We start from the raw sequence: 13,031 nt of genomic DNA on the forward strand, positions 1-13,031 counted from the left end.
CACCATCCCCATCCCCATTTTTCACACTTGCTATCTGGTCACCCTAGTTGCATGCAAGTAAGTGTTCAGGCAAATAATGGAAAATGTGCAGACAAAAAGGCATGTGTGCACAAGGGGATATATATCTGTGCAATAAACAGAACATGTATATGCACATATAATCCACGGTGAGCCTGTTACATGTACCCAGAGGCTTGGCTCAGGCTTTTGGCTCTGGAGGCTCCCGGTTCAATCCCTGGGGTGTCAGCCAAGATGGCAGGCATCACTAGGGGCCTCGTGCAGCCTTACACAAAAGTGCAAGCCGCAGAATCTGCCACCTACTCAACGCTTGAGCCTGGCACCCCCAAATGTGGCCAGCGGCTGCCCGTTATGAGGGCGCTCCAACCTGGCATGCGGGGTTGCTTGCCACTCTCTGCAGCGCCTACCCTGCCCATTGCTAGAGCTACCGTCTTTGTGCGCGTGCAAGTAATGGGCCGTGGGCGCGCAAATGGGGGGTGCTCCAACCCCGCCTGCAGCCCGGGCTAGGTGTGCCCGAGCACGCACAGGACCCCTGAGGCCGCCAGCGCTGATGGGTCACGGGGTAAGGGACCGTTCCGGCGTGCTCCCTGCTGTGACGCAGCCAGCTCCGCCACCCGCTTCCAGGCAGTCAGGTGACTCCACCTCCTTGTGACGTCAGCTCAGCAGTGGTGTCTGAGGCGGGTGGCGAGAGGGCGAGTGAGAGAGCGAGGAGCGGGGCTGCTGGGCGCGCAGGTACCGCGAGGCGGCTGGCTGAGGGGAAACGGAGGGGGGGCCTGGGGAGGTCTGGGAGGGTGATGGGTGGGTCTAGGGGAGCCCCTGACTGAGGGGGTGAGTTGGGTTTAAGGGAGTCTTTGACTGAGGGGGAGTGGAGGGTGTGGGGTGAATCTGGAGAGCCCGGGGAGAGGGGTGGGATGGGTCTGGGGGAGCTCTGAGGGGAGAGGGGGAGCCCTGAGGGGAGGGAGTTGGGTGGGTTCTGGGGGAGCCGGAGGGGAGGGGAGGGAGTTGGGTGGGGTCTGGGGGGGGAGCCCTGAGGGGAGAGGAGGGAGTTGGGTGGGGTCTGGGGGGGGAGGCCCTGAGGGGAGGGGAGGGAGTTGGGTGGGGTCTGGGGGGGGAGGCCCTGAGGGGAGGGGAGGGAGTTGGGTGGGGTCTGGGGGGGGAGGCCCTGAGGGGAGGGGAGGGAGTTGGGTGGGGTCTGGGGGGGGAGGCCCTGAGGGGAGGGGAGGGAGTTGGGTGGGGTCTGGGGGGGGAGGCCCTGAGGGGAGGGGAGGGAGTTGGATGGGGTCTGGGGGGGGAGGCCCTGAGGGGAGGGGAGGGAGTTGGATGGGGTCTGGGGGGGGAGGCCCTGAGGGGAGGGGAGGGAGTTGGATGGGGTCTGGGGGGGGAGGCCCTGAGGGGAGGGGAGGGAGTTGGATGGGGTCTGAGGGGGGAGCCCTGGACTGAGCAGGAACAGCAATGCTGGACTGAGGGGTGGTGTGGGTCTGGGACAATCTTGGGTTGTGAAAGAGGCTGGTGTGTGAAGGAGCCCTGGGCTGCGGGGGAGCTGCTGGCTGAGTGCCTGGGATGGGGTGGGTCGCTTTGGGAAATCATCCTGGTGGCTTCTCCCCACCTTGGCATGGTGAGCTGGGCAGCATTCCTGTGGTGAGGGGCTGCTTATCTTCTCCCCTCAGGACTTGTGAGAGTCACTTCCCCAGGGTGTTAGGAGTGGTGCAAAGAAAACAAGGCACATCTAGATTAAATATATCAGGGGAAACTTTATAGCTCCAAGAACAGGATCTTGCTGCCTCAGGACGTTGGTGTTGGGATCCTGCAGATATGAAACCAGCATAGAAACTTAGTTGGGGTGGCTTAATTAAACAAACACAGCCATGAGGGCAGGTGGGGCTGGCACTGGTTACTGGTCCCAGAGATCCTATGATGTTTCTGCCCCCTCAGTTAGAACGAGTTATTGACATGAAGTTGCTTTAAAATGTGTAAGCTTTCCTTGTGGGGAGAGAGACAGCTATGAAATTAATGGACTGTTTGCTTTGTGCTGTGGTATGTTCTGTCAGGGTTAATAGCATTTATCTCAAATGCATTTGTTTGTATATATGAGGGACAATTGCAAATGAATTACTAGGGCACCTGGGCATCTTAGACACACCTGTGATAGGCACTCTAGCATTGTCTGAGTTAACAGAGACAGTCTTACCATACCCCACATTAGAGGCTTGCACAGGGGTGGGCAAACTATGGCCTGGGGGGCCACATATGGCCCTTCAGACGTTTTAGTTTGGCTCTCAAGCTCCCATGAGGGAGCAGGGTCCAGGGCTTGCCCTGCTCCGGTGCTCCAGCGGGGTTGGGGGTTGGCCCCCTCCATGCATGCTGTGGCTCCACCCAGCTCCCAGAAGCAGCGGCAAGTCCCCGCTCTGGCTCTTACAGGTAGGGGCAGCCAGGGGCTCCACATGCTGCCCACAGCCCAACTGCAGCTCCCATTGGCCAGGAACTGCAGTCAGTGGGAGCTGCAGGAGCAGCACCTGTAGTTGGGGCAATGCACAGAGCAGCCTGGTGACACCTCCACGTAGGAGCCAGGAGAGGGACATGCTGCTGCTTCTGGGAGCTGCTTGAGCTAAGCGCTGCCGGAGCCTGCACCCCTGCCCCAATCCCTGCCCCAGCCCTGATCACTCTCCTGCATCCACAAACCCTTTTCCCCAGCCCCACCCCAGAGCCTGCACCCTCAGCTGGAGCCCTCACCCCCCACCCCAACCCCCTGCCCCAGCACAAAGCCTTCTCCTGCACCCTGAACTCATTTCTGGCTCCACCCCAGAGCCTGCACCCCCAGCCAGAGCCCTCACCTCGTCCCACACCCTAACCCACAGTTTTGTGAGGCCTGCCATACAATTTCCATACCCAGATGTGGCCTTCAGGCCAAAAAGTTTGCCCACCTCTGGTATAAAATATAGTATAGAAGATCAACCCAGCACAGACATTCTGTCCTAGCCATTGCTCCTAAAAGTGCTGAAATAAAGTTATTTAAATACTTTATAAGCTAAGTCCTCTTTCTGGCACTTCATCTCTCTGTGTATTATACTATATAGCATCGGTGAGCAATTGCTCAGAACAGTAGTTCTAACCTACCTAGATTTGTTATACTGGCTGTGGAGATGTACAGCATTTAAGCAAATACAAGTAAAACTGGAATTTACACAGTTCTTGGGTGAACAACAGAAACTTTTATAAAAATTGAGTATGCAAACAATTAATTTTGGTTTCAATCTGAATTTAAGATACAGAGCTACATATGAATTTGGGATCAGATAAAAATGGATGTTTGGGGTTTATCCAAATATGTGTAAGGCAGATGAGTCCCCTTTCTATACAGAGAACTGAAGTCAGGACTGAAGAGTCAATGGAAGGGATGAAATGAGAATCTCCCTCTTCCTCCAATTCTCCACCTACTGTACTAAAACAGTTAAAACCTGTAAATTCCCCATCTGGATGGTTAGAGACAAGGGACATAAATCTAGGACTTATTCTGCTAACCCAGGGGTGGCAAACTTTTTGGCCCGAGGGCTATATTTGGGTATGGAAATTGTATGGCGGGCCATGAATGTTCACAAATTTGGGGGTTGCAGTGTGGGAGGGGGAGAGGGCTCTGGCTGGGGGTGCAGGTTCTGGAGTGGAGCCAGAAATGAGGAGTTCAGAGTGCAGGAGGAGGCTCTGGGCTGGGTCAGGGGGTGAGGGCTCCGGCTGGGGGTGCAGGCTCTGGGGTGGGGGTGGGGATGAGGGTTTGGGGATGTAGGAGGGTGCTCTGGGCTGGGACTGAGGGGTTCAGAGAGCAGGAGGGGGATCAGGGCTGGGGCAGGGGGTTGGGGTGCAAGCTCTGGCAGTGCTTACCTCAAACAGCTCCCGGAAGCAGTGGCATGTCCCTCTCCAGATCCTATGAGGAGGCGTGGCCAGGCTGCTCTGCGTGTTGCCCCATCTGCAGGCACTGCCCCTGCAGTTCCCATTGACCACGGTTCCTGGCCAACGGGAGCTGCGGGGGCCGTGCTTGGGTCATGGACACATGCAGAGGCCCATGGCTGCCCCTTTGCGTAGGAGCCAGAGCGGGGACTTGCCGCTGGTTCTGGGAGCTGGGCAGAGCCACAGCGTGCGCAGAGTGGGGCCAACTCCGCTCCCCGGCTGGAGTGCTGGAGTGGGGCAAGCCTTGGACCCTGCTCCCTGGCGGGAGCTTCAGGGCTAGATTAAAATGACTGGAGGGCCGGATGCGGCCCCCAAGCTATAGTTTGCCCATCCCTATTTTATGCAGTGAAACCTATAGAAAGCACCACCTTTATTGGTCAATCTCTTGTATTAACAGTCTGCAACAAAATGTTTCTAAATCTATATTGAATTATGCCTCTGCTTAATTTTTCTTACAAGCAACTGATTTTTGTCTGTCTCTTGAGTAGTTTGAGTTTTAACTGGCATTGAAAATCACACATATCCCAAAAATGTTAATGTAGTGTTTCCATTACAGGGATACCCACAGGTGCTTCATTCTGAATTATACAGTACCTTACTTACATAGATGATGTTGTAAACCTGTATTCCAGTGCAATTGATTTCATTATTTACTATTGTGATGAAACTATTCTGTTGAAAATTTAGAGAGAGAGACATTTGATAGGATAGAGAGGCATAGGAACTCTATCATAAATAGTTAAATCTCTTGTTTGCTCCTGGAGAGACAAGGTGGGTGAGGTAATATTTTTTGTTTTCTGTTTGTAGACTTTTTCTAATTCAGATAGAATAAAATAATTATTTAATGTTATATGCTTCTTGTAGAGCGTAACTTGCCTGTGTATAGAATTTTTGTGTTTAACAGATTGTCCTGTATTATTTGTATCTGATCTATCTTTTTGTTGTGTTAGACCCCAGTTTAAACTAGCAATATACTTGCTCAGTATGCCTTAAACATATATTGGGAATCATTACATTGCACAAGAGTGATATTGGAAATAGGCACTTCATGAGACACGAAATATTGTTTCGATGTTTATGTATGTTTGGAAATGAAAAAATGACACTATATGGTTCAGTGAGTGGAAAATAAATTTTGGTCTTCAGGGAAATGGGATAAGATAACAGAAAGTGTAAGTCAATCAAACTGGATTCAAATAAATTGTACTGTTGAGTCATAGCCCAAAACCTGACTCTAGTACAGTTGTTCTCAAACTTTTGTACTGGTGAACCCTTTCAAATAGCAAGCCTCTGAGTGCGACCCCTCTCATATAAATTAAAAACACTTTTTAATATATTTAACATCATTATAAATGCTAGAGTCGAAGCAGGATTTGGGGTGGAGGCTGACAGCTCGTGACCCCCCCATGTAATAACCTCACAACCCCCTTAGGGGTCCCAACCCCCAGTTTGAGAACCCTTGACTTAGTGTCATATGCTCATTTAGCTCTGACACTGGTCAGTCAAGAGGAAGGCTGTAAAGACCCGTCATGTGACAAGAGGAGATCACTTCTTCTAAGGCCTGAGCTACGCTGGCCTATTCATGTAGCTGAAGTTGAAGTATCTTAGTTCAACTTACCTGGCCGTCCTCACGGCAGCGAGTTGACCGCTGTGGCTCCCCTATCAGCTCCGCTTACTCCTCCTGCTGAGGTGGAATACAGGCATTGATTCGGGGATCGATTTATCATGTCTAGACAAAATGCAATAAATCAATCCCCAATACATCGAACACTACCCGCCAATCCGGCGGGTAGTATAGCTGTACCCTTAGGGTTTAGATTTAATTAAGCTCCATTTAATGATCTGTGTAAACAAAAATAAAATTTTAGTATGAAAACTGTTAAAAATTTAACTAAAAATCAGTATTCTAATTTTTGCTGTAGTTGTATATCCTAAAGATAGTACTGTGACATTAGCAATCTACTTATCCATCAGTTCAAATGATGCAACATTAGATGACAAAGTGGGAGACCCAAACTCAGATTTAGACTTTGGCAAGTTCCATACCACATGTAAGAATCTGAGTGTTTATTGAAATAAGCTTCAGACTTGTCAATTTCATTAACTGTGTTGGCATAAGAGTATACAAATGTTGTCAGTGTGGATTTAACTGCACTCCTGTGCCATGTGGCTTGTGAAGCTGTTAAACAGGAATCTTGTGTCCTTCCTCTGGGCTGCAGATAAGGTACCATATTGCAACTGTATATAGGGTATGGAGAGATTAAGAAATGGTAACAGAGAAAGAAGGGGCAGGGAATCCCATTCCAATGGTCAGCCTGACAAGAAAATTCTCCTTTGAGGAATGTGAGTCTTGAGAGAAGAGTGAGCACAAAGACATTTTCTACAGAAATGTCTTTAGTTGTGTGCAGTTTCTTAAGGTCATATGCTGATCCCATTTACTGCCGCGAGAATTCCATTGCGCACCTACGGCAGTACGTGCCGTTATATCATTCCAGCAAAACTTCAGTGTTACTGACATAGGCAATTACTGATGCTGTCTGTCTGGGGATGCTGTCAGGCTGTCATTTAAGTAATAAGAAACATATTTCCTTGTTTTTTTAAAAGGATTTTTAAATTAACTTATGTGCTACTGTGTTAACTATTCATCAGCTTGAACAGTGTGACTGTTCTAGTCAGTTTTACTCTTATTAGTCTTAGATTCTGGTTTTCATGCACCGTTTGTGGTTGAATGTGAATATTAAAATCCAAACTCTTTTCATTATAATTTTAAAATAAAAATCCTAGACCATTTTAAACAAAACCTAAATTTTAGGCTGAAACTTAGTGTCTGTAATGTTGCAACATTAATACTGTACAACTTGGAACTTTAATACTGTGCAAATGTCTTTGTAAAAGAAAATATTAAAAACACAAAAGCTAAGATTCTGTAAAAACAAACAAAATTATACTAAGGCCACAATTCTTCAGTGAGCTCTGCACAAGTGTGGGGTCTGCCTTTCACTCCTTTGCAGGGTTGTGGTATAAGTACCTGAAACTGTAGAGCTTGACTTCAATGGAGCTGTGACAGTTTTCACTGACTGTGATCTGCCCCTGTGACTTTTCCTGTATCAGTGACTTCAGCATCCCTGGTACCAAGCCCCATGTGGTTTTATAAACCCTATAGCATATCAGAGAAACTTGAAGACCTCTTTATATAATTGCAGGTTTGGTATAATTACAGTGGCAACACACTGGATGTAATTTATCTTGATTCAATAAAGCTTTTCTTGTAGGAACCACATACAGCCGCTTTCCAGCTTCTAGCTCTTGTTTGTATAAACAGAGACAGATGGGTATAAACTGGGGAACAGATCACAAGCAGTGAGAATTGATAGTGCAGCCTTAAACTAAGGGGAAGTAACAAAGGAAAAGTGCAATGTGCTTTGGGCCTTCTCCTCTTCAGTGTGTTCCCTAATGATCTAGAAGAAGCTGAAATTCCCTTGTGATGGGAGGATTATAGCAGTGGCGCCCTGGAGCTTGTGGGAGTGTATTGCTGTTGTGAAGTCTTCAGGAGATAAAGAGCAGCAGACTCAGATTCTGCAACTGTACCATGCTCCACAAATGGAGATTTTCCATGGGAAGGACATGATTGAATGTGACATCAATAGAATTGGCCGAAATATTTTCAGCATAACTTTTTTCCATTGAAAAATACCATTTCCTTGAAACTGCCATGTTTCATGGAAACATACTGGTTTTGATGGCCATTTTGTTGGGAAGGTTTCTCAGGTGCAGGATGGACTCTGGTCAAAATGAGTGTGCTGTAGCCTGGTGGTTAGGGCACTGATCTGGGATGTGGGAGTGGGGACTTGAACATGGGCCTCCCACACTTCAGTCTTTCTCCTGCTCCTTCTCCTCCCTCCTTAAGTGAAGACTTCTGAAAAGTCTCTGTTTCATTCTTTAAAGGAACAAAAATGACTTTCAAAACCTCAGTGTTTCATGAAATAGAATTGTTGTCCTTTCTCGTGTTAATTTTTAACTTCTTTGGTGCCTCTAAATTACTCCTTTTCAAGTGGGGACTTGAAAGAGAGAGTCTCTTCATGTAGACAACCTCTAACCAATAGCAAGATTTCTTCATTCACAGGGTGAAATGGGTGCTGGATGTGGCTGGGTTGTTATTGCTCAGTAGTGTTCCTCCAGAGTAGACTGAATTTGAAAGGTCTGTGGGGCAAGAACTGGTCGTATTTTAGCAGCATACTGGTCATAGAATCTTAGGACTGGAAGGGGCCTCGAGGTCATCTAGTCCATTCCCCTAGACTGATGGCAGTACTAAGTATTATCTAGACTATGTCTAACAGGTGTTTGTCTAACCTACTCTTAAAAATCTCCAATGATGGAGATTCCACAACCTCCCTAAGCAATTTATTCCACCCTGACAGTCTGGAAGTTTTTCCTAATGTCCAACCTAAACTGCCGTTGCTGCAATTTAAGCCCATTGCTTCTTGTCCTATCTCCAGAGGTTAAGGAGAACATTTTCCCCCTCCTTCTTGTAACAACCTTTCATTTACTTGAGAACTGTTATAATGGCCCTTCTCAGTTTTCTGTTCTCCAGACTAAACAAACTCAGTTTTTTCGATCTTCCCTCATAGGTCATGTTTTCTAGATCTTCAATCATTTTTGTTGCTATTTTCTGGACGTTCTCCAATTTCTCCACATCTTTCCTGAAATGTGGTGCCCAGAACTGGACCTAATCAGCACGGAGTAGAGTGGAAGAATTACTTCTCGTGTCTTGTAAAAGTTTATAACACTCATGCTAATACATGCCAGAATGATGTTTGCTTTTTTTGCAACAGTGTTACACTGTTGACTCATATTTAGCTTGTGATCCACTATGACCCCCAGATCCCTTTCTGCACTACTTTTTCTTAGGCAGTCATTTCCCATTTTGTGTATGCACCACTGTTATTCCTTCCTAAGTGGAGTACTTTGCATTTGTCCTTATTGAATTTTATCCTGTTTACTTCAGACCGTGTCTCCAGTTTGTCCAGATCATTTTGAAGTTTAATCCTATCCTCCAAAGTACTTGCAACCAGTTTCGTATCATCCAGAAACTTTCTAAGTATACTCTCTATGCCATTATCTAAATCATTGATGAAGTTATTGAACAGAACTGAACCCAGCACTGATCCCTGCAGGACCCCACTCAATATGCCCTTCTAGCTTGACTGTGAACCACTGATGACTATTTTTCGGAAATGATTTTTCAACCAGTTATGTACCCACCTAATAGTAACTCCATCTAGGTTGTATTTCCCTAGTTTGTTTATGAGAAAGTCATGTGAGACAGTATCAAAAAGCCTTACTAAAGTCAAGATATACTACATAACCACTTCCCCCCGTCCATAAGGCTTGCTGTCCTGTCAAAGAAAGCTATTAGGTTGGTTTGACACGATTTGTTTTTGACAAATCAATTCTGACTGTTACATATAACTGTATTATCTTCCAATTGTGTGCAAATTGGTTGCTTCATTATTTGCTCCATTATTTTTCTTGGTACTGAAGTTAAGATGACTGGTCTCTAATTCCCCAGGCTGTCCTTATTTCCCTTATTTGTGCGTAGGCACTACATTTCCCCATTCCAGTCCTTTGGAATCTCTTCCATGATTTTCAAAGATAATCACTAATGGCTCAGGTATCTCCTCAGTCAACTCCTTGAGTATTCTAGGATGTATTTCATCAGTCCCTGGTGACTTGAAAACGTCTAACTTGTCGAAGTACTTTTTAACTTGTTCTTTCCCTATTTTATCCTCTGATCCTACCTCATTTTCATAGAATCATAGAATATCACAGTTGGAAGGGACCTCAGGAGGTCTTCTAGTCCAACTCCCTGCTCAAAGCAGGATCAATCCCCAACTAAATCATCCCAGCCATACCTTTGTCAAGCCTGACCTTAAAAACATCTAAGGAAGGAGATTCCACCACCTCCCTAGGTAACCCATTCCAGTGTTTCACCACCCTCTTAGTGAAAAAGTTTTTTCTAATACCCAACCTAAACTTCTCCCACTGCAACTTGAGACCATTACTCCTTGTTCTGTCATCTGCAACCACTGAGAACAGTCTAGATCCATCCTCTTTGGAACCCCCTTTCAGGTAGTTGAAAGCAGCTATCAAATCCCCATTCTGCAGACTAAATAATCCCAGCTCCCTCAGCCTCTTCTCATAAGTCATATGCTTCAGCCCCCTAATCATTTTTGTTGCCATCCACTGGACTCTTCCCAGTTTTTTCACATCCTTCTTGTAGTGTGGGGCTCAAAAATGCTGAAGAGAGGGGAATGATCACATCCCTCAATCTGCTGGCAGTGCTCGTACTCATACAGTCCAAAATGCTGTTAGCCTTCTTGGCACCAAGGGCACACTGTTGACTCATATCCAGCTTCTCATGCACTGTAACCCCTAGTCCTTTTTTGCAGAACTGCTGCCTAGCCACTCAGTCCCTAGTCTGTAGCAGTGCATGGGGTTCTTCTGTCATAATTGCAGGACTCTGCACTTGTCCTTGTTGAACCTCATCAGATTTCTTTTGGCCCAATCCTCTCTTTTGTCTAGGTCCTTCTGTATATATCCCTACCTTCCAGCATATCTACCGTTCCTCCCAGTTTAGTGTCATCTTCAAACTTGCTGAGGGTGCAATTCACACAATTCTTCAGAACATTAATGAAAATATTGAACAAAACCGGCCCCAGGACAGACCATTGGGGCACTCAGCTTGATACTGGCTGCCAACTAGATATGGAGCCATTGATCACTACCCATTGAGCTCGATGAGCTAGCCAGCTTTTTATTCACCTTATAGTCCATTCTTCTAGCCCATATTTCTTTAACTTGCTGGCAAGAATACTGTGGGAGACCGTTATCAGAAGCTTTGCTAAAGTCAAGGAATAACACGTCCGCTGCTTTTCCCTTATCTGCAAAGCCAGTTATCTCATCATAGAAGGCAATTAGGTTAGTCAGGCATGACTTGCCCTTGGTGAATCCATGCTGACTGTTCCTGATCACTTTCCTCTCCTCTAAGTGCTTCAAAATTGATTCCTTGAGGACCTGCTCCATGATTTTTCCAGGGACTGAGGTGAGGCTGACTGGCCTGTAGTTCCCAAGATCCTCCTCCTTTCCTTTTTTAAAGATGGGCACTGCCTTAGCCTTTTTACAGTTATCCAAGATCTCCTCTGATCACAATGAGTTTTCAAAGATAATAGCTAATGGCTCTGCAGTCACATCCATCAACTCCGTTAGCACCGTTGGATGCAGTGCATCCAGCCCCATGAACTTGCACTCGTCCAGCTTTTCTAAATGGTCCTGAACCACTTCTTTCTCCACAGAGGGCTGATCTTCTCCTCCTCCACATTTTCACTGTCATTAATTATGTTTGATGTCCAATTGCTACTAACCGTTTTGGTGAAAACTGAAACAAATAAGTCATTTAACACTTCTGTAATTTCCACATTTTCTGTTATTGTTCCCCCCTCTGCCCCCCGCAATGGAGTAATGGGCCTACCCTGTCTTTGGTCTTTCTCTTCCTTCCAGTGTATTTGTAGAATGTCGTCTTGTTACTCTTTATGTCTCTAGCTAGTTTAATCTCGTTTTGTGCCTTGGCCTTTCTAATTTTCTCCCTGCATACTAGTGTTGTTTGTTTATATTCATCCTTTGTCATTTCACTTAGTTTCCACTTTTTGTAGGACTCTTTGAGTTTCAGCGCATTAAAGATCTCCTGGTTAAGCCAGGGTGGTCTCTTGCCCTACTTCCTATCTTTCCTACGCAGTGAGGTAGTTTGCTCTTGTGCCCTTAATAATGTCTCTTTGTAAAACTGCCAACTCTCTGGAACTTTTTCCCCTTACACTTGCTTCCCATGGGAGCTTACCTACCAATTCTCCGAGTTTGCTAAAGTCTGCCTTCTTGAAATTTATTATCGTTATTATGTTGTTTTCCCTCCCACCATTCCTTAGAATCATGAAATTAGAATCGTGAGCTCTACCATTTCATGATCACTTACACCCAAGTTACTTTCCACTTTCAAATTTTCAACCAGTTCCCCCCTGTTTGTCAAAATCAGACTTAGAATAGCCTCTCCCCTAGTAGCTTTTGCCACCTTCTGAAATAAATTTTTTTTTATCTCCAATCATTCCAAGAACTTGGATAATCTGTGCCCTGCTGTATTATTTTCCCAACAGATATTACTTCTGGGTAGCTGAAGTCTCCCATCACCACCAAGTCCCATACTTAGGATGATTTGGTTAGTTTAAGTTTCATCCACCTCTTCTTCCTGGTTAGATGGTCTGTAATGGACCCCTACCATGACATCACCCTTGGTTTTTACCCCTTTTATTCTTAGCTAGAGATTTTTCAACAAGTGTCTCCTATTTCCATCTTAACCTCAGTCCAAATGTATACATTTTTAATATATAAGGCAACACCTCCTCCCTTTTTTCCCTGCCTGACCTTCCTGAGCAAGCTGTCCCCTTCTGTACCAATATTCCAGTCATGTGTATTATCCAGCTAAGTCTCTGTGATGCCAACAATGTCATAGTTGTGTGTGTTAAGTAGCATTTCAAGTTCTTGCTTGTTCCCTATACTTCTCATATTAGTATACAGGTATCTAATATACTGATTTGATTTCCCCCTGTGTTTTCTCTTATCCCTGCTGTAACGGCCCATGCTCCCTCCAGATTCTGACCCTTCTCCCAGATCTCCATGTCATGCTCTACCTCTCTTGAGAAATGATCTTGCCAAGAGACTTTGTATTTGTTAGACAACATAGGAGACAGGTTCAATCCCTAAAGGTCACTGCATGTCAATTACTTGGTGGTGAGACACAATTGATCATCATCAACTCACTCCTGTCTCCTAGGTATGCTCTCTGGACAATTCCATGCATGTTAGCAAAGTTCTTTAATCACCAAAGCAGTCATGCATTGTCAATTATATCTAAAATTGTTGAGAAGCCCAGCATGACTAAAATGGCCAGCTGACCCCAACCTAGCAGGAGATCTTTCATCGCCCTTACAGGTGTAGTTCTGTCACAGAAGAGACAGTCGAAACTGTTG

General features: G+C 46.0%; 1 protein-coding gene across 1 annotated transcript in view; it reads left to right on the forward strand.

The window, feature by feature from the left end:
• Positions 1-647: 647 nt before the first annotated feature.
• The window catches only part of CYSTM1 (cysteine rich transmembrane module containing 1), a 54,883-nt gene continuing 42,499 nt past the window's right edge, over positions 648-13,031 (forward strand). Inside the window, exon 1 of the mRNA XM_050962890.1 lies at positions 648-750. The gene's annotated coding sequence lies outside the window, so the exon portion shown is untranslated. The remainder of the gene's footprint in view (positions 751-13,031) is intronic.

Source organism: Gopherus flavomarginatus, chromosome 7 (genome assembly GCF_025201925.1).
Source record: "Gopherus flavomarginatus isolate rGopFla2 chromosome 7, rGopFla2.mat.asm, whole genome shotgun sequence".
In the NCBI taxonomy this organism is placed as follows: Eukaryota; Metazoa; Chordata; order Testudines; family Testudinidae; genus Gopherus; species Gopherus flavomarginatus.